The 25,263-nt window shown below is 61.3% G+C and overlaps 1 protein-coding gene and 1 non-coding gene across 3 annotated transcripts in view; both read left to right on the top strand.

Moving 5' to 3' along the window:
• Positions 1-4,667: 4,667 nt before the first annotated feature.
• On the top strand, positions 4,668-4,741 carry TRNAP-UGG (transfer RNA proline (anticodon UGG)). The gene has a single exon. It is a non-coding gene; the product is annotated as a tRNA-Pro (tRNA).
• Positions 4,742-11,103: 6,362 nt separating this feature from the next.
• ELFN1 (extracellular leucine rich repeat and fibronectin type III domain containing 1) overlaps positions 11,104-25,263 on the top strand; it is a 59,620-nt gene continuing 45,460 nt past the window's right edge. The window contains exon 1 of one of the 2 annotated variants that reach the window (XM_066273524.1): positions 11,104-11,255. The gene's annotated coding sequence lies outside the window, so the exon portion shown is untranslated. Of the gene's footprint in view, positions 11,256-15,154; positions 15,249-25,263 lie in introns of those variants that run through there. The other variant, XM_066273523.1, reaches the window with a different exon arrangement.

Below are 25,263 nucleotides of genomic sequence, written 5' to 3'. Positions count from 1 at the left end.
GACCCTTGGACAGCAGGGTCAGGGTGAGCTGGCCTCTCACTCCAGGGGGCCAGCCGGCCAGCCGGGCCACACTGCTCGCCCTGCAGGACCATGGACAGGTCCTTGGCTCTGCGCCTCGGTATCCCTTTCTGTGCAGACCTTCCCCCAGTTGTATTTGAGGCCACCGCCCTTGCCCTGCATGGGACAGCCCCACTCAGAAGGCATTTGTCCTTTGCCCAGAGGGGACTCAGCTTGGGGACCCTAAATCTCTGAGATTGCGGGATGCCAGACCCTGCCTGTCCCTTGTCCCCGGCCAAGTCCCCAAACTGCCAGGAGCAAGCCATCTGCTGGCTTCAGACCAGTGAAGGTGTCTTCTCTCCCGCCCTGCGCCTCTGCCCACGCTGAACCCCGGCTTCCTGCGTCTCCACTGCATCTGATGCTCGCTAGGCTGCAAGCCAGGTGTCTCCCTGGTCCCTACGACTCTCTGGGTGCCCAGACCTGTCTCCCTCTGAGGGACCCTCCTCAGGGGCACAGCTTGGCCCCGTGTCCTGCTGTCCAGCTGATCACCCACTTTGTGCCGGGCATTTTGTCTGATTCCCTAACTCTGGGCTCTGTGAACAGCAGTCTCTCCTCGCTTGGGAGCAGAGCGAAGGCTGTGAGGTCCTGCCCCCTGGTCCCTGAGCTTCCGGCACACACACTGACCGCCGCACTGGGCGCTGCCCGGACGTCACCGCAGTGCGGAAGTGCAGGCTCGGGTCTCGTCTGCGCCCAAGGTCGCACAGGGAGTGGGTGGAGCCGGGCCGGGCGCCTGCCGTCTGTCTGCTGTCTGTGCTCTGTGCTGCCTTCCGGGATGGAGGGCAGACAAGCCAGTGGGTCTCGCTCAGGTCTGACCCTGCGTGAGCTCCGTGGCTGAGACCCAGCACACTGCGTGCTGTTCGCCTGAATGTGTCCAACCCCCCTCTTCCCGTGGGACACAGCGGCCACCGCCAACATCTGTGGGGACACGGCAGAGGAATGCCTAATGAGGGCTTGGCGTGGCCCCGCCACGGAGTGCGGGCCGGGGACAGATGGTCCATCATTACCCATTTTTATTAATTACTGGCTCTGTGTGCACGACTGGCTCCCGGGCCCCGGCTCGCCGGACGTGCCGCGGTCCCAGCGGTTCTGGAAGGAAGAGGAGGCCCTGCATTTGGCTCCGTGTTCAGCCCCTCCTGGCTTCCTCCAAGGCCACGGCCGTGTCTGGATCAGGTGGGCCCTGGGGCGCCGGGCCAGGCGAGGAGAAGCCGGTGTGCAGCTGCGCCTGCCCATGGGGACTGGAGAGGGGCTGTGTCCCGCGACCCCACCGGGGGCACGCACAGGCAGGGAGACCCCGGGGCCCCCGGGAACCCCGGGAACCCCGGGACCCAGCTCAGGGCTGGAACACTTCCTGAATCCTCTCTGCCGGGAGTGGCCAGGCTCTCAGCGTGAGTGTGTTTTCTCTGTCCCCCATGCTCGGCGCTCGGCCACTGGGGCCCGCAGGCCCCACCCTGCAGCAAGTCTGTGCCCTGGGGTGCGTCCGGCTGAGGCCATAGCCTTCCCCACGTTAGTACAATAGATGCCCGGGACCCAACCAGTTCTGGCAGGGGTTCTCTCAGACTCTGGGGTCCCATGTCCTGAGCTCAGCACTGCTCCAGTGTGCCAGGATGCTGGCTAAGTGCCTTCCTGTCCCTGGGGTGCCTGTGTGGCTGATGTGCACCATGTTTCCCACTGCCTGTGGCCCACGGGAGGGGTGACCGTGTCCTGCCGGACCCCCGACGAGAAGGAATAGAACACCATCTATTCCTGTCGGGGGACAGGGTCCCCTCTAGTCAGACGGGTCCTAGGCAGGCCCTGGCCTGGGAAGAGCCGGGAGCCGAGGCCCAAAGCCGGGTGGGCTCTGTGGCCCTGGAGCCTAGTCCTGCTGCAGCTGGGGCCCAGACCTTCATCTGGCTTCAGGGGCACGTGGCCCGCCAGCCCAGGACACGATAGGGCATGGAGCACAGGGTTCCTCGCCAGTGACCAGGCACCTCGAAGGCTTTTTGTGTCTCGCTCTGTCTCTCTGGGTCAGCGTTTCACCTGCTGCCCTCCTGACGGTCAGCCCTAAAGCCCGGCCCCCGCCCTGCGGAGGCCACCCCCACGTGATATTGCGTGGCTTGTCCCAGGTACGAGATGCCAACAAACGTGCGACCTCCTGCTTCCGAGGGGGCGCCATCACCCCCAGCTTCCTCTGATCGCCCTGCAGGTGTGAGGACAGTCCCTCCCAAGAAGCAGGTGGGGAAGCCGCCCCGTGGGCTCACACAGGTAAGCAGTGTGGAGGCCGGAGCTGGGGCCACGGGGCTGTCTGACGGCTTAAAACATCTCTGTCTGCCCTCCTGTGGCTGAGAAACAACGTGGTGGGTGGTCCAGGCTGCGGGGCCCAGGGGCCCACCCCCAGGGGCCCCTACGCCACGCAGCCACAAGACCAAAGCTCAGGGACGCTGCGCTGGGTGGAAGGGACGAGACGTGGAGTGGACCTCCTGTATGAAATTCTAGAACAGACTCAACCTGCTTCCGGTGGGAAACGTCGGAACTGGGGTGGCCTCCAGGGAGCAGGGCGCGCGGGAACTTTGGGGCGATGATGTCCTCCTGTGTGTTCCCCACAGCAGGTTGGGGACATAGACCGTGCAGGGGTCTTCAAACTTTTTATAAAAACCGCCCACTTTTGCAGTGCTGGTCAACCTGGTCCCTACCACCCACTAGTGGGCGGTCCAGCTTTCATGGTGGGCCGATAGCAGCGCTGTTTGGTTGCGCGTTAGGGACCAGGTTGACCAGCACTGCAAAAGTGGGCGGTTTTTATAAAAAGTTTGAAGACCCCTGCGAGAGCATTCGAAGGTCCCCTCCCCCAGATGTTTATGCATTTCACGGTGTGACAGTGTTACTCAGAAGAATCGACAGATCCGTAGCACGCTGCTGCCTGTTGAGGGGTGAAGTGCGCTGAGGTCGGTGCCCACGGCGACGGGGGGGTGGGGTGGGGAGGGGAGCGGCTCCGGGGTCACCGAGGGGGCAGACAGGGTGAGGACGCACATGGAGCACAACCTCCAAGGTGGGAGTCTAGCCAGGGGCATGTTTGAGGTTTCCCTCTACAATCATTTCAGCTTCTCTACAGGTTTAGAAAATTTCAAAATTAAATGTGAGAAACAATTTCAAAAGAGTCTGGGCTCTGTGGAAAAACTGCTGGTTACAATGACCCCGTGGCCGGGAGCGAGTTTCTCAGCTTCAGGTCCTCACTGCACGGTGGGGGTGGGGTGGTTCTGACCCCCGGGGGCGCAGAAGACTTTCCCTGTGTGTGCAGAGCTCTTACACAAAGTCAGCGTTACACACAGTGGAGGGTCACTAAGTGCGCACTTTGTTGGTAGTAGCCCTCGCGCTGTGGGAGCTGCCCCGTGTGCTACAGCTGCTCAGGGAGGCTGATGGCCCAGCCGGATTTGCACTGGGTTCAAGAGCAAGGGAGGCCCTGGCCGGTTGGCTCAGCGGTAGAGCGTCGGCCTGGCGTGCGGGGGACCCGGGTTCGATTCCCGGCCGGGGCACATAGGAAAAGCGCCCATTTGCTTCTCCACCACCCCCCCTTCCTCTCTGTCTCTCTCTTCCCCTCCCGCAGCCAAGGCTCCATTGGAGCAGGGATGGCCCGGGCGCTGGGGATGGCTCCTTGGCCTCTGCCCCAGGCGCTAGAGTGGCTCTGGTCACGGCAGTGCGACGCCCCTGGAGGGGCAGAGCATTGCCCCCTGGTGGGCAGAGCATCGCCCCTGGTGGGCGTGCCGGGTGGATCCCAGTCGGGCGCATGTGGGAGTCTGTCTGACTGTCTCTCCCTGTTTCCGGCTTCAGAAAAGTGCAAAGAAAAAAAAAAAAAGAGCAAGGGACCCTTGAAGGGACAGAGCCATCTTGGAGACGAACAACGAAGTCCGAGGGCTCCCACGTCCGCTGTCACGACGCCCCACAGTTTTCAAGACCGGCGCTGGTAGGAGAACAGACATGTACAGCCATGGGGTGAACTCCGTGCAGGAGCAAAAACCCTTATATTTACGGTCACTCTATTTCCTAACGAGGGGGCCGAGTCCGTTCAACGAGGAAAGAATCGTCTCTTTGACCCACGGAGCTGGGGCAACTGGATGTTCGTCCACATGGGGAAGAATGGAGTTGGAACCCTACCTCACACCATACACAAAATTAACTCAGTGGATCAAAGACCTAAATATAAGAACTAAAGTTATGGAACTCTTAGAAGAAAATTTAATAGAAGCAAATCTTCACCTTTAGCACAGCCTCTTAGATTGGACTCCAAAAGCGCTCACGATCAAAGGAAGAATTAGACTTCATCAAAATAAAAACTTTTGGCCCTGGCTGGGTGGCTCAGTGGATAGAGCACTGTCCCAGGGCACCAAGGTCACAGGTTCAATCCCTGGTCAGAACATATACGAGAAGCAACCAGGGAGTGCACAACTAAATGGAACACATTGATGCTTCTCTTTCTCTTTTTCTCCCTTTCCCTCTCTCCCTTCCTCTCTGTCTCTCAAATCAATGGAAAAAATAAAATAACATAAAAAGTTTTGGCCTTGGCCAGATAGCACGATTAGTCCTGATACCCAAAGTTTGTCAGTTCAATCCCTGGTCAAAGCACATACAAGAACAGATCGGCCCTGGCCGGTTGGCTCAGTGGTAGAGCGTCGGCCTGGTGCCGAAGTCCCAGGTTCGATTCCCGGCCAGGGCACACAGGAGAAGCACCCATCTGCTTCTCCACCCCCCCCCTTCCCCTCCCGCAGCCAAGGCTCCACTGGAGCAAAAGATGGCCCAGGCGCTGGGGATGGCTCCTTGGCCTCTGCCCCAGGCATTGAAATGGCTCTGACTGCGGCAGAGCGACACCCCAAGATGGGCAGAGCATCGCCCCCAGGTGGGCATGCCGGGTGGATCCCGGTCGGGCGCATGCGGGAATCTGTCTGTCTCTCCCGTTTCCAGCTTCAGAAAAAAAAAAGAAAAAAAGAACAGATCAATGTTTCTCTCTCTCTCTCCCTGTCTCTCTGAAATCAATCAATAAATTAAAAATATATATATATATACAAACTTTTGTGCTCTGAACAATTCCAACAAGGAAGTGAAAAAACAAACAGCCCATAGAAAGAGAAAACCTTTGCAAATCGTACATCTAATCAGGGGCTTGTATCTATAGCAGTGGTCCCCAAACTACGGCCCGCAGGCCGCATGCGGCCCCCTGAGGCCATTTATCCGGCCCCCGCCGCACTTCTGGAAGGGGCACCTCTTTCATCGGTGGTCAGTGAGAGGAGCATAGTTCCCATTGAAATACTGGTCAGTTTGTTGATTTAAATTTACTTGTTCTTTATTTTAAATATTGTATTTGTTCCCGTTTTGTTTTTTTTACTTTAAAGTAAGATATGTGCAGTGTGCATAGAGATTTGTTCATAGTTTTTTTTATAGTTCGGCCCTCCAATGGTCTGAGGGACAGTGAACTGGCCCTGTGTGTAAAAAGTTTGAGGACTCCTGATCTATAGACAATATAAAGAACGCTTATAACTCAACGATAAAAAGATAAGTAACCCACGTTAAAAATAGGCCAAAGGTCTGAATAGACATCTCCCCAAAGAAGACATGCAAATGGAGCAGGAAGCACGTGGAGGGATACACAACACCGTTAGTTCGTCGCCTGGGATACGCTGCGTGCAAACCGGGAGGGGCTACCACTTCCCGCCTGCCCTCAGCCGGAACAAAAAGACCGATAACACCGCGTGTCGGTGAGGGCACGGGGAAACTCTCAGACCGCTGATGGCAGGAATGTAAAATGCTGCATCTACTCGGGCAGACGGTTTGGGATTCTTCAAAAGGTTAATTACAGAGTTTGCATGCGACCCAGCAATTCCACTTAGACATATGTCCGAGAGAAATGAAAACCTAAGTTTCATACAGAAACCTGCACATGAATATTCATCGCGGCGTACTCATCCTATACCCAAAGTGGAAATAATCCAAATGTCCATCAGCGGATGAGTGGATAATAACGTATGGCTCATCCATGCAATGGGATATTATTAGGCAATAAAAGGAATGATAGTGATATGCCCCAGGTCTAGGACATAAATGAATATCAGAAGCATGAGGCTAAGTGAGGTCAGCCTGTCACAAAGACCACCCAGTGTGTGATTCCACTGATACGAAATCTCTCTAATAGTCAGGTCTGTGCAGACAGAAAGTGGGCACCTAGGTCTGGGTGTGATGGTTGGGGACACGGAGTTTCCTTTTGGGATGAGAAAATAAGTTCTCAAATTAGATTGTGGCGGTGGTCGCACAGTTCTGGGAATGTACTACAACCTGACACATTGTACACTTTTTTTTTTTTTCTGAAGCTGGAAACGGTGAGAGACAGACAGACTCCCGCATGCGCCCGACCTGGATCCACCCGGCACGCCCACCAGGGGGCGATGCTCTGCCCCTCGGGGAGTCGCTCTGTTGCGACCAGAGCCACTCTAGAGCCTGGGGCAGAGGCCAAGGAGCCATCCCCAGCGCCCGGGGCCATCTTTGCTCCAATGGAGCCTCGCTGTGGGAGGGGAAGAGAGAGACAGAGAGGAAGGAGGGGGGGTGGAGAAGCAAATGGGCGCTTCTCCTATGTGCCCTGGCCGGGAATCAAACCCAGGACTTCTGCACGCCAGGCCGACGCTCTACCACTGAGCCAACCGGCCAGGGCGCACATTGTACACTTTTAATGGGCGATTTTAATTTTCACAAGGCATTTATTATACCTCAATAAAGCTGTTTGGAAAAGGTAGCCTTGGGTTCAAGTTCCTGACCTGTCCTCCAGGGTCCCCTCAGTCAAGTCTCTCTCCCCCATGAACTTTTCAGTCTTAACGCCAGGCTGTAAAGCTCTGCCTTCCCGGGGTTATTGCAGGGACTGGGATGAAATGACAGACAGGAAACAATGTTTCATTTGTAAGGTTTGCATTTAGCATTCAAATTTATTGCAAAAGGAAACGTATGCATGTTGCTGTTGTATAAAATTCACGTGGCAGATGCGGGCGCTCAGTGAAAAGTCAGCCTCCTTCCTGGGGCGATGGACATGTCCGACGTCCTGATTGAGGTGGTGATCACATACACGTGTCTGTCAGAACTCACGGAACTATACCCTCCAGAACTGTGAATTTCACTGTCAATAAATAATACGTTTAAAAATATTCTAAGGCCCTCCCCTCCCTTCTCTCTGCGTTCCCCAGCCCTCGGAGGGAGGCACCTCATCTGTAGTTCTGAATCTCCCCCCCCCTCCTCCCGGCCCCCACAGCTCGGTCTACCTGCTACACACAAGCAAATAAAACACCTTATTATATACTCTTTAGTACCCAGTGTAAGAGAATGTGCTACACACACTGTTCTGCCCTCTTTTCCCCCCTAAAGAATACACAAAGCCAAACCCAAATCAGCCTGTGCTCAAACTGCTGCCCACGGACGGGTCTGGATGTGCCACAGCGTAGCCAAGTGTCCGCCGCCAGCGGGCACTGGGGTGTTCCAGCCTGCTGCTATTACAAAGAGTGCTTCTTCGGTGAGTAACCTTGCACACAGCGATAGATCATTTTCCCATTTGTAAGCGGTGTCTAGAGGACAGATTCTTGGAAGTCAACACCGGGTCAAAAGATACATGTGTTTGGAACTTGGACATTGTGTCGGAGGTTCCAAGAGCGTCCGCCTCACCACACTATATTGCAGGTTCCATGTGTCATTAAACTGTTTAATCTGTGCCTGCCCGTCTGATAGTTTGAATTTGCACTTCTGCTGCGAAGTATGCGACGTGGCACTTTTTCGTGACTTTTTTTTTTTTAATTTTGGTTTCTGTTCATAACCTCTGCCCATTCTTTTTTTTTCTTCTTGGGTATTTTTCTCATTGATTTGCAAGAGCTGTTTACATATGGGGGCATTGGCTCTTTGCTTAGGCTATAAGTTAGACATATTGTTTCTTTTGTGGCTTTTGGGTTTTCTGAGTGTTTGTTGTTAAGTTCTATGTGTGGGCATAGGAAGAGGTTGACACCATTGTTTCTCTGGGTCCCGGTTCTCAGGATGGATGTGGGGAGGGTTCTCCTCTACATCAATCTCAGCCAGTGTACCCCTCCCCCTTCCGTGCACACCTTAGGTGATGGAGTGACCTGCCTGGGTCAGTTACTCCCGCCCAGGCCATCCTTAGAAGAAAGAGGAGCCTACCGCGGTGTGCAGAGAAACACGTGGCGAGTCCCCATCTATTCTGAAAGCGTGCTCAGTCACCCCCTCTGCGCTGGTCAGGACTGTGGCACAGAGGTGAGTCAGACTGCTGCTCCCTTGAGCTCACAGTCTGGTGGAAGACCCAACATAGGGAGCCCTTGGCCAGGGAATCCGAGGGCCTCTGGGGGGCACAGACACATGGGAGAAGGCCGCAGTCCCATCGCCCAGGTCTCAAGGCCCCTCAGTGTCTCACCTGCCGCCCCCCCCAGAGAACACTGGGGTGGGGGGGAGATCCTGAGACCATGTTTGGTTTGTTCGAATAAACACAAGACTTGTTGACCCAGTTCCTGTGCAGCCCTGGTCTCCCGTGAAAAGGGAGATGTGAACAGTAGTCACTAAGTGGCTGTGAGGACCGACCGACTGGCTGGTGCAAGCAGCCTGCTGTGCAGGACCCTGGAGGTTTGTAGGTGAGCTTGTGTGTGTGTGTGTGTGTGTGTGTGTGTGTGTGTGCTGGGGGAGGCGGGCAGGGGTGGAGTTGGGTGTGCTTCTCTGAGGGTGTATGGAGCAGGATGCGGTACAACTGGTAGACCAGCTACTGTGGGGGCGGGGGGGCTTCCCCCTGTGTGTGGGGACGAGGTCCTGTGATCCTGTCCTGCCCAGATGAATCCCGGTGGGGGGGTGGGCTGTAGTGGGGCGATGAGGACCGTGTCTGCAACAGAGGCTGGGGCATGCTGTTCAGATGTCCAAGAGGAGGGGTGCAGGGGGGGTTAGGGGGTGGAGATTTGGCCTCACCACAGACGCCCTGAGGGAGGGCGGCCTCACTGGATTCAACCCAAAGGAAGATGGGTTTCCCTCCCACCACCGGCCCTACCCTGCCTGGGTTTCCCCTTCATTCCTAGCTTGAGGGATATCTGGCCTTTTGGAGTTGGGGGGGGGGGCAGCAGCCAGGCTTGGCCATCTCAGAGAAAACAAGGGCGTGTTTCAACATCTCATGGAACTAGAGAAGGGGGGAGGACGCAGAAAGGCCCGGATGTCCGGCAGGCGCCCTCCCCTCGGGCAGCAGCGGGGCTCCTGGGCACTGTCTGGGACTTTGCGGGGAGAAACCGAGAAAAAGGGGTGCTCTGCCGCCTGGGCGGCTGCAGACTGCTGAGGAGGCAGCGCATGGCCATTGGGTACCTAGGCGACAGAGACCCCAAGGCCAGCCTCGGCCCCCACCTCCCGTCCCCTGCGTAGGGACTCAAGGACAGAGCAGCCCGCAGGCAGTGGCTCCGTCCTTGGCTGTTATCCTCCAGGTCTGAGAGTCCCCGGAATGGTGGTGGCATCTCCGCCACCCCCGCCCCCTCTGGGGCCTTGGTTCTCCGCTGCCCCGCGGGGACGTCGAGTCCAGTGGAGGCATGGGGTGGGTGGGGTGAAGAGCTCGGGGGAGGACGGCCCGCGCCGCCGCAGCCTGGACGGAGTCTATGGGCTGCGGAAAGGCCGCTGGGTCGGCCCCGAAACAGAGCGCCGGGCTCTTCTCCTGGCCGGGGGCAGCCCTGGCCGCAGCCTCACGCGCGGCTGGCGGAGGGCGCCCAGGACCCCGCCCTCACCCTCCAGCCGCCCCCTCCCCGAGCCGCGCGCGCTCCCAGCCCGGCCCCGCCGCCGCCGCCTCCCTTTGTCCACCCCGGCAGGATCCCGCGGCAGGGCCGCAGCGCAGGGGGCGGTGTCCGGAGGGTCGCGCCCGGCGCCCTCCCGCCGGGGTCCCGGCTCCGCAGCCCCAAACCTGGCAGCACTGGAAGCGGCGCGCAGGCCGTGCCGAGTGGGGGCGCTCTTGAGCCTCGTTTGACATTTTTACCCAAAGCGCCAGCCGCAGGCACGGGCAAGGGCGGGGGGCAGTGGGAGACGCCCCGGAGGCGGTGTGGTCGCTCCGGGCGAGTTCCGGGCGACAAGGGGGCTGCGGATTAAGAACCGACTAAGCGATTTCGGATGCCCGGGGATTCGGGTGGCGAATGGAGGGGAACGGGGGTCGGTGGGAAGGAACCTCCCGGGAATAGGAAGGGGACTGGCGGATCCCACGCCCCTTCCCTACCTCCAGCCGCAACGGGGGGCGAGCAATAGGAAGGTAGTGGGCGTGGTCAGCGACCTAGCGGAGGGCAAGTCCCTGGGGACCCGACCACTCTCTCTCGTCCCCACCCCCCCACCCCTGCATGTGCGCGCCCTTGCGGGCTGAGTGTTTGCGGACGCGCGCGCCCACACAGGGTCTGACTTGGGGTCAACTTTCACGCGATTCCCTGGCGTGTGTGCATATGATAGTGTCCACATGCGCGTGCACATCTCCGCCCCTGGCGCACACCGCCCGTCACCACCAAGCATCCGACTCCCAGACCATGGTGGGGGGGGGGCTTGCAAATGGTGGTCGAGGGCGGGGGCAGGGGGCGCGCGAGGTGGGCGCGGAGGAAGGGGCGAGGCTGCCTCTGGGATCCCCACAGCGCCCCCACGCACGCTCCAACTTCCCTTCCCGTGTCACCCCTTCGGACACCCCCCCAGTCCATCGACGTGCGGGAGCTACACCGCGGCTCGCCCCCGCCCCTCCTCCAGCCCTCCCCGCTCCGCTCCGACACGGAACCTTCGATCACGCTCAGAAAGAATGTGCTACAACCTCGGCGCTGCCCGGGCCGTCGCCAGAGCGCCCGCGCCGGAGCCGGAGCCGGAGCCGCAGCCGCCGCTGCCCCGCCTGCCCGGCCGGCCCCAGACTTGGAGCGCGCGGTCTCCGCCGCCGCCCCGCGCTCGCCCCGCGCTTGACGCAGTGAGCGCCGCAGCCCGGCTCCCGCCGGCTCCGCTCTGTTCCCCGGCGCAGGCCGAGCCCAGCCCGGCGGGCTCCGGGAGGGGAGGGCAGGGCGCGTGGGGGAGGAGATCTGTCTGGAGCCAGCGAGCCCGGAGGAAGAGGAGGTGGAAGGAGGGGAAGCCGCCGCCGCCGCCACCGCGCTTCGGGAACCTGAGCACGCGCGCCCCGCTCGCCGTGACCGTGCCTCCAGCCCCGGGCCCGCACCCCGGCCCAGGTAGGAAGGGGGTTGAGGGGATTGCGGGGGGCGGAGGTCCCCTCTGTCGCAGCTGCGGGGCCAGCGGGTCCCCGCCCCTGGAGGAGGCGGAGAAGATGCCCTCCCGGCAGCCGCGGGGGCAGGCGCGGGTCCCCAGTGGCTCCCCGAGCCCGGGCCGCTCCAGCCCCCGCGCCCTGCCCAGGGCGGCTGCACCAGGGCCGCGTGCCTCCCACCCCGTGGGGCTTTGGTTGCGGCGCGTTTGGTCCGCGGTTTCCGGGCTCCTCCCCCTACCCCCGTGTTACGAGGCGGGTGCCCCTGAAGTTAGCGGTCGGCGAGCCCTGGCCGGACAAACTTCCCTTCCCCGACACCGCGACCCAAAGGGCGGGGACTCCGGACCCCTTCGGGCTTGGAGGCGCCACGGAGACCCCGAAACTTTCCTGAGCGCCGTGAGAGCGACAGGCAGGCTGGGCAGGAAGGAGAGGAGGGGGTGGTTGTGCCGGCGAGCGCAAGGTGGGAGTCGCAGCGCCCGAGCCGGCCCACAGACCGCCCAATCAGGGACACCGTCTCCTAGCTGAGGGCACGCAGAGAGCGCACTGTGGGCGCCGAACCCTCGCACCGCCGGCGGGGGTGGGGCGGGGTCCCGCCCCGCGCTGCTGGAGTCTTCCAGGGGGGCGTTACGGGAACCCCCGTCCCTAGTCCGGTCCCTCCTTCGCTGCCCAGATCGCGGGACAGACCTGCCCACCGCTATTTATTAATAGGCACCAGCGACCCGGGGCTCACCCCGCCCGGGAAGCCGCGAAGCTCGGCTTGGTTGCGAGTCCTGGGGACCCCGGGCCCAGAACCGACACCGACTCCTCCCCAGCTCTCAGGGTCCCCCTCCTGACACTCCTCCCGCCAAGCCCCCGCCCTCCTCCTACTGTTTCCTCTCCGGTCTCGGGATATCATCCCCGCCCCCCCCCCAACTTTTTCTCTTCTCAAACTGCACCGTGTGGCCTGTGGCCGCCCCCTCAGTCAGGGGTCCCGCGCCCAGGTTGGCGCGATTCCAGTCTAGTCCCCAACCCAGCCCTGCTCCGGGATAGGGGGTGGGGTCCCTGGAGCCAGACTGCTCCAGGCTGAGCGGGAATTTCTTCGCGTCAGCGACTCTCCCCTCCTCCTAACACTCCGCTGCGCGGCACATTCCCCTCCCTGCAGGTCGCCACCCCCTCTGAGGGGCAGGGCAGAGTGAGGTGGTCCTCCTAGCAGTCTAGGGGGTGTAGAAAGCAGGGGGGACCTGTGAAGCTTCTGAGAGGGTTTGGGGTGTAGCTTCAGCTGCAGGTGCACAGAGCAGGCAGTGTCCTTCGTGCATCCCGAAGACCCGGGTGGATTTAGTGTCTTCTCCACGCCACCCCAAACTCCAGTGGGTTGGAGGATTTGGGGGTAAGGGGGTACCATACTTCTTTCTGTCTTCGGGGTCTGCTGAGCCGAGCCCTCAAGCAGCTTGGGGTCTTGGTTCCCAGGGCTGGCCGCCGGCCCGCCCCCTCCATTGACTCTGAGACCCCAGCACCCTCCAGTGCTCGGGTGTGCGCGCCCCCGCAGCCTCCCAGTTGTGGTGAGTCAGGCGTCCATCCTCTCCCCACCTCTGGCTCTGGGAGTGGGGCAGGGGCCGTGGGGTCGCAGTGCGGGGTCCCTGACAGATGTCCTCGCCGGCCAACGTTTTGGTAACGGAATCAATTACTTGCATCATGCAGGCCGCCAATCAGGCGGCCACCCAGCTGAGACTCAGGGGAGGAGGTCGCAGCCGGGATAGCACAACCTCCACTCGGAGAGGGGGCTGGGAGGTGGGGCGTGCAGCGTGGAGGACCCCCACGCCCCCTCTTGCCTTGCCTCCCATCTCTTCTGCCCTCAACTCTGCACTTGACTGTCTGAGCCGGCTCCCACCTCCTCCCAGTGCGAGGGCGTGTGTGTGTGTGTGTGGGGGGGGATCTCCCGCAGGGACCTCCACCCGCCCCTCCAGGTGACCCCTGAGCTCCTCACAGACCCCTGAGCTTGGGCAGGCACATCCTTGTGCAGCAGTGCGGGTCAAGGGCCTTGTGCCCTGACTTGCACGGGCAGAAGCGGGCTCAGCACTTGTGCCAGGAGAGCAGCGAGGAGGTCGTGTCTAGCACAGTCCCTCGCACTCTGAGACGCCCATCAAAGACCAGCCGGGTCCCTCCGGAGCCGCAGCTGCTTGGCCAGTGGGTCTGGGAAGCAGGCTGGAAACAAGGCGTCAGCACCTTTGGCCTGGGTTTGCCTGGGAGAGGCCGCCCTGGGCGGAAGTCCCTTCTGCTCACTGCACAGGGCCCTGAGGCCAGAGGCTGGGAGGCTGCTTGCTCGGACCTCTTGGAGAGTGACCAAGGGTCCCCTCTGGGGGAGGAGCAGTTTCTCTCCAGAGGGAGTTGTAGCCGGGAGAGAGGGCAGCCCGCTCACTCACCACCCACTCCCTTCTCTCTGCCAGGCCAGGCATTTCTGAGGCTTGCAGCTATCTATCCGGTGACAAGTAAGGCCCTCGGCCTGCGCCTGCTGGGACAGGGGTCAGGGTAGGGGGCAGTCCAAGGAGAACGCTGAGGGTCAGATTCTCCGGATGGCTCAGCTGCCTTTCTCCCTATACCTCACCCTGAGCCTGGAGTGGTGATGATGTGTGCCCCCAGAACTTGTCTGTACCCACGGGGCACTCGGGTTTCTGTCCCAGCACCTCGGTACACTCACAGGAGCTCCACCCGGCAGGCAGGGGGGAGGGCGGGGAGCTCAGTGAGACACCCCCCCCTTGCCCGGCCTGGCCAATCTTCTGTGCCCGGCCCATATAGGACCGGCTTGCGCTGCGGTTGCTCATTCACATCCCTCTCCGGTCCCCACACACTATAGGATTTATCTTGATTTGCTGCCTTTGAATTGAGTCAACTCTTTTGTATGCTCGGTGAATTGCCCAGCTGCTGGCGGGGAGCGGAGAGCGTGCCGGGGGTACTGAGGCCGGGGAATCAGAGGCGGGCGGGGGACAGGAAGCGGGGAGGGGGCGGGTGCGCCACGGGGGACGGGCAGGCTGCGAGGGGACAGAGCGGGCCCTGAGGCGCGGGCCGGGGCGCCCATCTCGGCTGGCCGAGGGTACTGCCCAGGCGAGGAGGAGTCCGGAGGAGGAGGCTCCGTTCTGAGGGTCCAGGCTGCCTCTCTGGCTCTGCTTGGGATGAGCTGAGCGTCCTGGGGCAAGCCTCGGGGCCTCTCTTGACTCAGTTTCCCCGCCTGTAACGTGTGGAAAAGGGAAGCTTCCGCAGACGCAGGTTGTGAGGGTCAAACTAAGCGGGTAGAGTGTTCGAGAGCCTCCCGGAGGCATCCAGAGGTTGGGGTGAGTGAGGGAAGAAAGGGGGTCCAGGGCTGGGGAGAGGGGTCCGGCCCTACCTGTCCCCCCACCCGTGCGTCCCCCTGCCCCTAGGTCCGTGCCCTCTCGGATGTGTCCTGGGTCCACCCGGGCTCTGAGAACGCCTTGGCTTTGCTTACTGTTGAGGGGGTCGTGGGTGGCTGATCCAGGCCACAGCTGTTGCGCGCTCTCCCACCCTAGGTGCCGCCCCCGCCGCTGCCGGTGGGTGGAAGAGCAGGGTGGGACCGCGAGGAAACCTTCCCGCTCTCTAGTACCTCCCTTTCCCCCTACCCTGCACCCCCCTCCCCCGCCCCTTCGCTCCTGGGCCGCGGAAGGAAGGAGCGAGGCGGCGAGGAAGCCGGGCGCGCGGAGGGGGTTCGGCAGGGAGGGGACGAAAGGGAGGGCGAGACTCGGAGCCGGACTCCAGCGGGAGGAAGGGGGTGGGAGGGAGGAGCGAGCGGGAGGGAGCCGCGAAGAGGGGGGAGGGCGCGCGAGAACAAGGCCCCCCTGCCCGCGAGGCGAGGCGAGGGGCGGGGCCGCGCGCGGATCGATGGGCGAAGCAGGGGAGGAATTTCAATCCCTGGAGCGAAGTTAGAGCTTGAAGGACGGCGGCGGCAGCGCAGCGCCAGAACGGCGGCGGCGGGCAGGTAAGCGTGGAGCCCGAGGAGCCCGCGTCCGAGAGGGACCAGGACCGGGGGCGCAGGCCTCGGGCGACACCCCGTGCGGCGCGGTGGACCCCGCACCGTGCGTCCCCGTGCGTCCTCGCTCTCTTTGCGCGCCCCCAGCCCAGCCCCGGAGCGCCCCGGGCCCCGCGTGCCCTCCAAGCGCAGCGGGCAAAGTTGGAGGAACTTGGAGACGGCGGAGCGGGGGCTTGATTCAGCCTGGCAGAGCGGGGGTCTGGGTCAGGGTTCCCTCGCCGCCCCATGCGTTGTTGGACCTCGGACAGCTGCTCCTCCTTAGGTCCTGCCTCTCTCCTCGCTCCCTCCCCCCTTTCCCCGCTTCTCCCCGGGCAGTCTGCACCCAGCCCGACGCTCTCGAGCTGCTGCTCCTGGTGTTCAACCCTCCGCGCCCCCTGCCCTTTCGACGCGGTGGTCCCTGCCTCGCATCCCTCACCACCCCTGACTGCCTGCCTATCCTCTGACCCCCTCATGTTGCCTCTGCGCGGGGGAACGTCCAGCCGCACACACCAGGGAGGGGCCGCATTCCGCGGTGGGGAAATCAAACCCCTGGTGTGTGTGTGTGTGTGGGGGTGCCTTTGTCTTTGCTCTATCCCTCGCCCCACTGTCAGTGTCATTCTGGAGAGGGGAGGGCGTGTGCCGAGTCTCTTCCCCGACCTGCGTGTAAAGGCAGGGGTCCCTCCTATCTTTTCGAAGTCAGAAGTAACCTGCTTGCTGCTTAGGGTGGGGCCCTGGCCGGTGTTCTCCCTCCAGCACAGACCAGCGGTCTCATCAAAATCAGACTCTTACAGGCGCCAGCTGTGTGTGACCTTGGGGCAGGTAACCTTTCAGAGCCTCAGTTTCCCCGTCTGTGAAGTGGCGGTGTAATTCTAAGGTATACTGTAAGGAAGGAACTTGGCGGTGTAGGCTTGGCACAGAGACGACCCCCGGAGCCTTCTCCTGCAGGCTCGCAGACCCCAGCAAAGCCTCAGGTGTGAGCGCCCTCCCTCTGCGTGGGCACCGCCCTCCCTCCAGGTGCACAGGCTGAGCACTTGCTTGGATGCAGCTGGGTCTTCCTTGCACTGCCTGCACTGGGCAGGGGGCTGTGCGGGAAGCACCGCAGGGTCTAAGATCCCGGAGGTCCCGGGGACAGGCACTTTTGAAGGGTGCAGACCTTGGGGAGTTAGAAAGGGCAGGCCACCCCAGTCTGCCTCTCTCAGGGGCCCCCCAGCCCCGCCCCGCCCTGCCCCAGAGGAAACCAGCGAATGGGGCTTCGAAACCACAGATAGGCTCATCATTCCCGCCTGGCAGGCCCCTGGCCGCCTCTGCCCTGGGTCCTTGCAACTTCCACCTTACCGTGAACAGTGCTGGAGGACAGACAGACACCCCATTCCAGGTTTGTGTCCCCCCCCACCACACACACACACTTTATCGGAAGAAGGGACACACCCAGAGAGAAAGGGACACACTCTAGAAGGCCACACGTCACGGGGGAAATGCCAGGCTTCATTCACTCTGGATGCAGGGAGTGGAGCCGGACCAGGACCCCAGCACCGTGGTTCTCGTGTTCATGCACAGAGGACCTGAGGGTCCCTGAGTCAGGAAGGTCGGGAGCCTGGCCTCGCCCGTCAGCTGGACCCAGCGTGGTGGCTGGGCAGCCCCGTGGCCGGCCACCCTGTGTGGCAGGCCAGGATAATACAGTAGGCTGACCGCAAGCCGGCAGCCCTGACTCTGGGAGACGCTGACCCTGGCACTGCACGTCGTCCGGAGGCCTGGCCGTCCTGGCGAGGAGGGGAGGGGAGGGGGGGAGATACGGTGGGCACAGCCCCTGGGCAGGAGGGGAGCAGCATCCCTTCCCCTGTGTCCCGTGGGTAGGACTCCCTCTGTAAAGGTCAGCAGTTCTTCCAACTGCCTTTGGCAGCAGTGTCCCCTACCTCCCTACCCTCTCCCCAAAGAAATAGGTGGCCAGGTCCCCCAGAAGAGCCTAGGGCGCCACAGCTTGGACCCAGCGACCCCTTTCTTTCTTAGATTCTTAGGGGTCTGAGTCTTTGGTCCCCAAATGTCTCCTGTCAGCATCACCTCCCAGGGAGAAAAAAAATCAGTGGGGCCAAAATGGTGACAATGACTTCAATCCATGGGGTAAAATGGGGTGTCTGCCTGGGTCCCATGTCTGGGCGTGTCTCACACACACACACACAAGTTCTAGATGTCAGTGGGTTTTCTATAAACACTCAGGAAACCGCCCTCCTCGGACCCCTGGGTCAGAGCCCCGCCGTAAAGCTCCTACCCATCAGCAGAGGACCCTGCTCCAGAGGGTGCCGTAGCAGCAGGAGAAATTTACGTGCAGGGATGCGTGGACTCGGCAGGAAGCAGGCAGGCGGGCAGATGTGTGGCTGCCCGGGGTGGTGGTGGGGAGGACGCAGGGTAAAAAATGCCCGTGAGTGACAGGCAAGCGATGGCTCTCTGGCACCGGGTGATGGGGCCATACATTTCTGGGCATGAACGTGGAGCCGGTGGTGGCACGACCGTGGGCACATTGGGTACATTTCTCACCCCCCCCATACTCCCCACAATGCCCTTCTTCCTTTTCTGTGCTGTATGGATTCCGATTTCTTCCAGCGGAAGCAGCTCGGGTGTCCACTGGTCTTGAGTGAGTGGGTCACGTTGGGGTGGCTGATGGTGGAGCTCACACAGGGGACAGCAGCCCTGCTGTGGGAGGAACTGTGGCGCTGCCCTTCCCAGCACCCACTGTGCAGATGGGGAGGCTGAGGCCCAGCGGGGCAGGGCAGTGTCTTTGAGGACACCCACTGGGTGGGCGTGGATGGTGCTGGAAAGGGGTGTGGTGCTCCCGGCTGTTGGTTCAGATCTGGGCATTTGAGCAGGGCAGGCACAGCCTTGGCTGAGGGGACATGTGCTCCCTGTCCCCCTTCCCCCCCTTTTCGTGCACCTTATGCCTGACGGCAGCCCTGGAGGTGAACAAGAAGTGGGGGGCTGCTGTGGACACTCAGCCCCTTTCTCTGGGCCTGCCTGTCACTTGCCGGCTGAGACCTGGCTTTGCCAAGCTCTTTGGGGAGAGGAGGAAGGGTTGGAGAGACTTCCCTGGGACTCAGCAGACACGGGGTGGGGGGTGGGGGGTGGGCAGGAAAAGAGACTTCTGGCCATTGGAGCTGGAAGAGTCCCTGCCGATTTATTCAGCAAACACAGTGAGGGCCTACTGTGCTCTCTGGCTGGAGCCTGGGGACGAGATGGTGATGAGACTCAGGTGTCGGTGGCGCTTGTGTCCCACAGCGGGAGCACACGGACAGGGTCCTTCCCCAGGGAGGCCAGCTGGTCCAGGCCCACATTCCAGAAGGGTCCAGCACCACCCAAGGTGGTGGGACACAGACCGGTGGAGCCAGGACCAGGCTGGCCTCAGCTTGGAGACAGAGGAGGAGCGGGGGGACATCGAGTCACAGAGGCCAGCCCAGTGTCTGGGCCCCAGGCCACGCCTGCAGTGGGCTGCTCAGTGTCAGCCCCCCTCCGCCCAGCTGTTCCAGAGCGGGGGGACCTGGGTTGACTCAGCTCTGTCACCTCCCTTCCTGCCCGACAGTGAGTCCTAGTGTCTCAGGACTTACGGCCAGTCTCGCCCTCACAGTTCCCCTCCTCCACGAGCACGAGCGCTCCCAGCTCCTTCTGGGGGAGAGGGTCCTCCCAGGGGAGGGGTCCAGCTGGCCCTTAGGGATGAGCAGCACTTAGGTGGCCTGGGAGGGCGGGGTGGGCGGGAGCTCAGATGGTCGCCGGGCAGAAACGGCCTGGCTGTGTGGCTTCTGTTCTGGACTCCTCCCTCTGCCGGCACTTGGGTGGACCCCCCCCCCACGACCAGCACCCCCACACAAGACTGGGCGCAGAGAGAGACCAGACTGGGTGACCGTGGGGAAGACGGGGAGGGAGGAGGAGGACAGCCCCCCCAGGCTGAGTGGTGACTACCAGTCCCTTGTCCTTAAGAGAGGTTCCAAGTCAAACCCTCCGTATAACAGGTGGGGAAACTGAGGCCCAGGTCGGAGAGTGGCGGTCAGTGACGGAGCTGGCGGGAGCGTCCATATTCAGGCTGATTCCCTGGAACCACAGCTCTCACTCCCGACTTAGAACAGAGGGGCGTCTCAGAGCCCCCTCCCCTGCCCGCGTTGCTGAGAAGCCACAGAGGGCTGCCCGTAGCTCCCCAGCGTGGGGGCGGAGGTGGACCCAGCAGCTCCGAGGGTCCACTCTGTCCACCCCTATCAGTCACCCCTCTGCCTTCCAGGGGTCACTTCTCTGAAAGGGCCGACAGGACGGGAAGCCTTTCTGAAGTGCCGGCCGTGTGGTGAGCCATTCGCTGGCCCTGGGGGTGTGGACAGTGGAAGTGTGTGAGTGTGTGAGAAGCCTGAGCAGCCACCCATGCTGGCTGCATGCTGTGCCGTGGGAAGCCACCAGGTCGCCGGATCCTCCCCCGGGGAGATGATGGACTGACGGACAGGCGCCCTCCTGTTTACCAACACCCTCACTTTATGTTCAGTGCGTCAAACTCAGGCCCCTCTTAGTCATCAGTGCCCTTTCGTTCAACAAACACAGACACAAGCCGGCAGCTCCGTGCTGCTCCGTGTGGCAGGACAGGGACAGGGATGGGTCAGGAGAGGGGGTTTCCCAGCCCTTCCGCACACAGGAGGCACTTGGAGAGGCGGTTTGCTGAGCGCACAGTGAGGGCGCACCACTCTGAGGGCTTGCCCCTGTCCGTCCAGTGCCCACCAGGGCCCGAGTGGCGAGGAGGGTGCTGGGTCAGCACCTGGAAATGCCCGGGGCATGGACACCCAGCTCCCCCCTCCACAGGGGGCCAGGGCTCTTTAGGGTGTGCGTCCTGACCCACGGCGGGTCCTCTGCCATCCCCACCGAGGCTCTCCACTTCCTCAGACAGCCCACAGAAGCTTCTGGAAGGGCCCAGCTGCAGGTCCGGCGTGTGCTGTGTCCAGCCTGCCCTGTGAGCGGCACAGGCTACTTCCCCCCCTCCCTTCTGCCTTGGCGGTTCTGTCTGTCCAAGGGGTCGCCAGCATAGCCCCTCTCAGGGTGTGGGGCTTGGAGCCGAGTCCAGGGGTGCCATGGTCCTGGGTCAGGAGACCCGGGCTGCAGGGAGGGTCCCTGCCCCTCACTGGCCTGGTCTCCCTTCACTGGAGGCAGGCCAGGGAAGGCGGCCAGTGGGTGAGTCTGAACTGTTGGTACAGGTTCTGAGGTGCCTAGCGTCCCCAGGGCTCCTGGTTTTGTCCCATGGGGCCCTCAGCCCCAGCCTCGGGTGGCCCGGGCTCGAACCTGGTGTCCCTCTGTGCCCTGCCCTGCAGACAGGCAGGGAACGAGGGTGCCAGGAAGAAGCAGCAAGTGCAAGGGCCCTGAGGTGGCCATCAGCTTGGCGTGTTTGAGGAAGGGGGGCAAGAGATCAGTGTGGGGGGGCACCGGGTCCAGGTGTGAGGGTCTCAAAGTGGTTGGAGAGCTGAGGCGCACGCGTGTGTCTGTGTGCATGTGTGTGTGTGTGTGTGTTTCCTTCCCCCCAGGGGAAGCTTCCCGGAGTCTGGGCAGCTGAGGGATGAGGCTTGTGCTCAGCTTCGGAAGTTCCCTCTGTGGTGCGTGTGAGTGTCTGGGGGGAGGCAGGGATTTTGGGGGCACGGGCTGGAACCAGCCGGTGTCTGGGAGAGACGGGGGAGCCCGGATGGGGCCGATGACGCCAGCGAGGCAGAGACAGAGAGGAGCTCGACATCTGTTCTGACACTGCTTAGACAGAGCCTCCATGCGCTGTTCCTGGGAGGAAACTAGTCTGCAGGGTCCAGCCCGTTTCCCGGTCGACAGCCGTTAGGACGCGAGGGTGCGTTCCTCTCCCTCCTGCGGGGAGTGGGGTCGTGTGCCCTGTCGCCTCCCCTCGGACGGCCACCAGCATTTCCGAGAGATGAAACACCCCTCATCCCCAGCACCACCAAAAACACAACCAGATTGGTGTGAGCCAGGGGTGGGTGGGCACCAGCCCCGAGGAGGGGTGCCGGGGCCAGTGGAGCTCGGGCCATGCGGGGAGCCGGCCGGCCAGGAGGCTCCTTCCAAATCGCACTGCTCGGGTGTCGTGTCGCAGTGTGTGTGTGCCTGTGCCCTCCGGGGGGCACTGCCCCTTGGTCTTGGGCAGGGCGGAGCAGCGGGGGTGGTGCCGTGGGTCCCCTGTCCTGCGCAGGGAAGTCTGATCTCAGATTCCTCAGTTCTGTAAGATGAATTTGCCTTTTGCTTGTTTGGTTTTTTTTGCAAATCCGGTGAAGCGGGCTGTTAGGAAATGAAGGGTGTGTGTAGAGCCCCCAGGGGTTCCTGGCCTCACTTAGACTGCGTGGGTCTGCCAGCGGCTGGGGGTGGGGCGGAGGCTGGGGCAGGGACCAGACTCGGGCCTCCGGGATTTGCTGTCTGACAGACGTCGGCTTATCTTGGCCCCCTCGTTACGGTGTCCCCGCAGAGCAAGAACATGCTGGATCTGAGGATGCGGTTTTAGAAAAACAACTCACCAGAAACCTGGTGTTACCGCCCGGCCTCAACCACTCAAGTCAGAGCTGAAATCTGCGATGGGCCACGTCCTAGCTGTGCTGAGATCGGAGGACGGGTGGCCGTCACACCCACACCGGACAGGCGCACACGCACACATACACACACACTCGGGACCCACAGCGGGGCCTCTGACACGCACACGTGTGCAGCACACACACACCACACCTGTCCACGCTCCGTTTCAGGGGCACCCACACACGTGCCCGTTGGCGTTCACTGGGACACACCTGTGCCCACCACTCGACGGGGACACGCACCCCTCACGCCCACCCCCCGGGTGCCTCTCCACACGTGGGCACATGCCCCAGCCCGTGTCTCCTGAGTGAGTGCCCAGCAGGCTGGTGGGTCCAGGTGTGTCCCCAAGCACACTGACCTGATGCTGTTTCTTGCTGGCAGACTTGGGAGGAGGGCTCCTGGGGGCGCCTTGTGCAGCTGGGACACCCCCTTCTGGCCGGCACTACGGAGGGCCAAGGGTCACGCCGTGCCCTGAGGGGTTCTGGGAAGGTGGAGGAGAGGGCCATGTCCCCCTGCTGCCCATCAGGGGAGGAGGCGGGGATCTTCTCCCTTTCCAGGCCACGCAGGGGACCCTTCGCTTCTCTCCTGCCCCACCCGCCACAACCTGTTTGCTGAGGACTCTTAGCACCGTGTGACCTCAGAGCACCATGTCCGGTGGCTAAAGCAGGTCTGGTTGTGCTGCCCATTTCACAGATTAGGAAACTGAGGGCTCTGTGATGCTGTGTGATGGACAGATCTGGCAGGAACTGCTGAGGGGGGCGAGGGCGGGTCTTCTGTTTGCTGTGGATCCAGAGGGTCCAGTCTGCAGGCTGCCGGGGAGACTGCTCTGTCCTCCCTCCAGCCCCCCACGCTGCTCAGGGCGCTGTCCTCACGCAGAAGCGCAGGACCTGTGACCCACAGCCATTGGGCAGGTTTACTGTGTGGGCCCAGCCAGGCAGGAGACACCAGCGAGGCGGCCTCCAGTGGTCTGTGGTTTGGCCTCTGCTCTTGATGATGCAGGCAGGGTGTCACTGGTGCTGCCCACGCTGTGCCTTCCTGCCTTCCGCCCCTCCCTTTCTGCTCCTGGGATGGTCAGGGCCGGGGGTGGAGTGGAGTGGAGTGGAGTGGAAGAGCAGGGTGTCTTCCCTCTCCCTACGCCTAAACCCTGAAACCACTGTCCACTCCATCCCCCCACCCCCGACAGTGCCACAGTCCCTGGGTCCCTCTGGCCCTAGACACCGTCCCTGGTCGCTGATCTGACCTGACACTTCCTCTGCCTCCATGGTGCCCTTGATTCTAGAGGCTGAGGACCCAACCCTAAGGCCTCCAGCCCCTACCCTCTGCTCCCACCTGGTGGGCCTCGCCCCCCCCCCCCCCGTTTGCCCTTCTCTGGGACCCTGGGGGCAGGGGCGTCCCACTCTTTGCCTGTCCTTGTGCATGACAGGGAGCCGGCGGGCGGGAGCCAGCCTCGGAGGAGTTGCGTCTGAGAGAAGGATCCCCAGGTCATGGGAGGGGTCCTGCCCGTTTTGAGCGGAATCCTAAGTGACAGGATGGCAGAGGCTGGCAGCCTTGGGGGCTGCTGGTGAGTTATTCTTGCCAGTGGCTCCCACAGTTGGAACGAGACACTGGCCAGCTGGGCAGGCTGTGCTGGCATGGAGGCCCGCGTGCGCGTTCCCAGGGTGCCAGCTCACAGTGGTTCCTCCTGAGCAGCGCGACGCAGGTGTGTTTGTGCACCCGTGACCTGGTACGTGTGCACGCCCACCAGAGGGTGCCGTTCTGTGGTCTGCCCACACGTCTAGGTTTGTGCGACCGGGGCTACAAACCCAGAAGGTTCCTTTGGCTCCTGCCCGTCAGCCGGACATGGGTCCGTCCCCGCCCCTGCGTCCGCCCCCGCCACTGATCTGAGGTCTGTCTAGAGACCCACTTCCCTGCTCGTTTCCTGTGTCTCACAGCGCGCGGTCCTATGTGGTCCGGCCTCTCACCTACGGCCTGTTTTGAGGTCCATCAACCTTCTACCACTTGCCGCTGGCACCGTGTACGCTGAGTGCAGAGCCCTGTCCCGGTGTTCACTGTATCGAGTTCCATTTACCCACCACCAATGCCGGGCATTCTGGACATCTGGACGGAGCGCCGTTTTCGGGTTGCCGGGGGAACAATGCCGTGATCACCGTGTTATGGGTCTCTGGGTGGGTGAGTGCCGTTGTCTCTCAGGGATGGAGCTTGGGGCATGGTGAGTTTCTATTAAATTTTTTTCTTTTTTCTTTTATTTATTTATTTATTTTTGTATTTTTCCAAAGCTGGAAATGGGGAGAGACAGTCAGACAGACTCCCGCATGCGTCCGACCGGGATCCACCCGGCACGCCCATCAGGGGGTGATGCTCTGCCCCTCCGGGGCTTCGCTCTGTCACGATCAGAGCCACTCTAGCGCCTGGGGCAGAGGCCAAGGAGCCATCCCCAGCGCCCGGGCCAACTTTGCTCCAGTGGAGCCTTGGCTGCGGGAGGGGAAGAGAGAGACAGAGAGGAAGGAGAGGGGGAGAGGTGGAGAAGCAGATGGACGCTTCTCCTGTGTGCCCTGGCCGGGAATCGAACCTGGGACCCCTGCACGCCAGGCCGACGCTCTACCACTGAGCCAACCGGCCGGGGCTCTATTAAAATTTTTAACACATGGCCGAGCAGGGTCCCAGGCCACCCGCACTCGTCCAGAGGGGTCCAGTTCCTCCCCGCTCTGGCGCACGGGATGACGTTTATTTGTTTTGAGGTCCTCTGGCACAGGCGTGCAGGTGGGCTATCATCTGGGTTTTAACGGGCGTTCTCCTGCGGACCAGCGAAGTTGAACAGTTTTTTCATGGGCTCATTAGGCATTCATCTCTTCTTTGATACAATGTCTATTCAAATCTCTTGCCCGCTTTAATGGCTTTTTAAAAATCTTATTATTGAATGTTTAATCATCTTCAAAATTACTGTGAGAGTTCTTGGTAACATTCTGGATACCAGACTTTTTTTTTTTTTTTTTTAAATCAGAAATATGATGTGCAAATATCCCAGTCGATAGCTTGGCTTTCATTTATTTATTTTTTGAAAAGTGTCTCTTAAAAGCACTAAAGTTTTTGTTTATAATAAAGTCCCATAGCCATTGTTTTCTTCTGTGGCTCATAGTTTTGGTGCGAAAGAATGCTTTGCCTAATTCTTGGTGACGAAGGTTTTCCTCTGTGCTGTCTTGTAGGATTTTTATAGTTTGAGCTCTTGCAGTTAGGTCTGTTGCCCATGTGAAGTCAGTTTGTGTGTGGTGTGTAAGGACATCTAATTGTCCCAGCAATGTGTTTTTTTAATTAATTAATTTATTTATTTATTTTTAATTTTTTGTATTTTTCTGAAGTTGGAAACGGGAAGGCAGTCAGACTCCCGCATGCGCCTGACCAGGATCCACCCGGCACG

The sequence above is a fragment of the Saccopteryx bilineata genome, chromosome 4, assembly GCF_036850765.1.
Source record: "Saccopteryx bilineata isolate mSacBil1 chromosome 4, mSacBil1_pri_phased_curated, whole genome shotgun sequence".
NCBI classification, from domain to species: domain Eukaryota; kingdom Metazoa; phylum Chordata; class Mammalia; order Chiroptera; family Emballonuridae; genus Saccopteryx; species Saccopteryx bilineata.
Note: the sequence above shows the minus strand (reverse complement) of the source record. Positions and strands in the feature narration are given on the sequence as shown.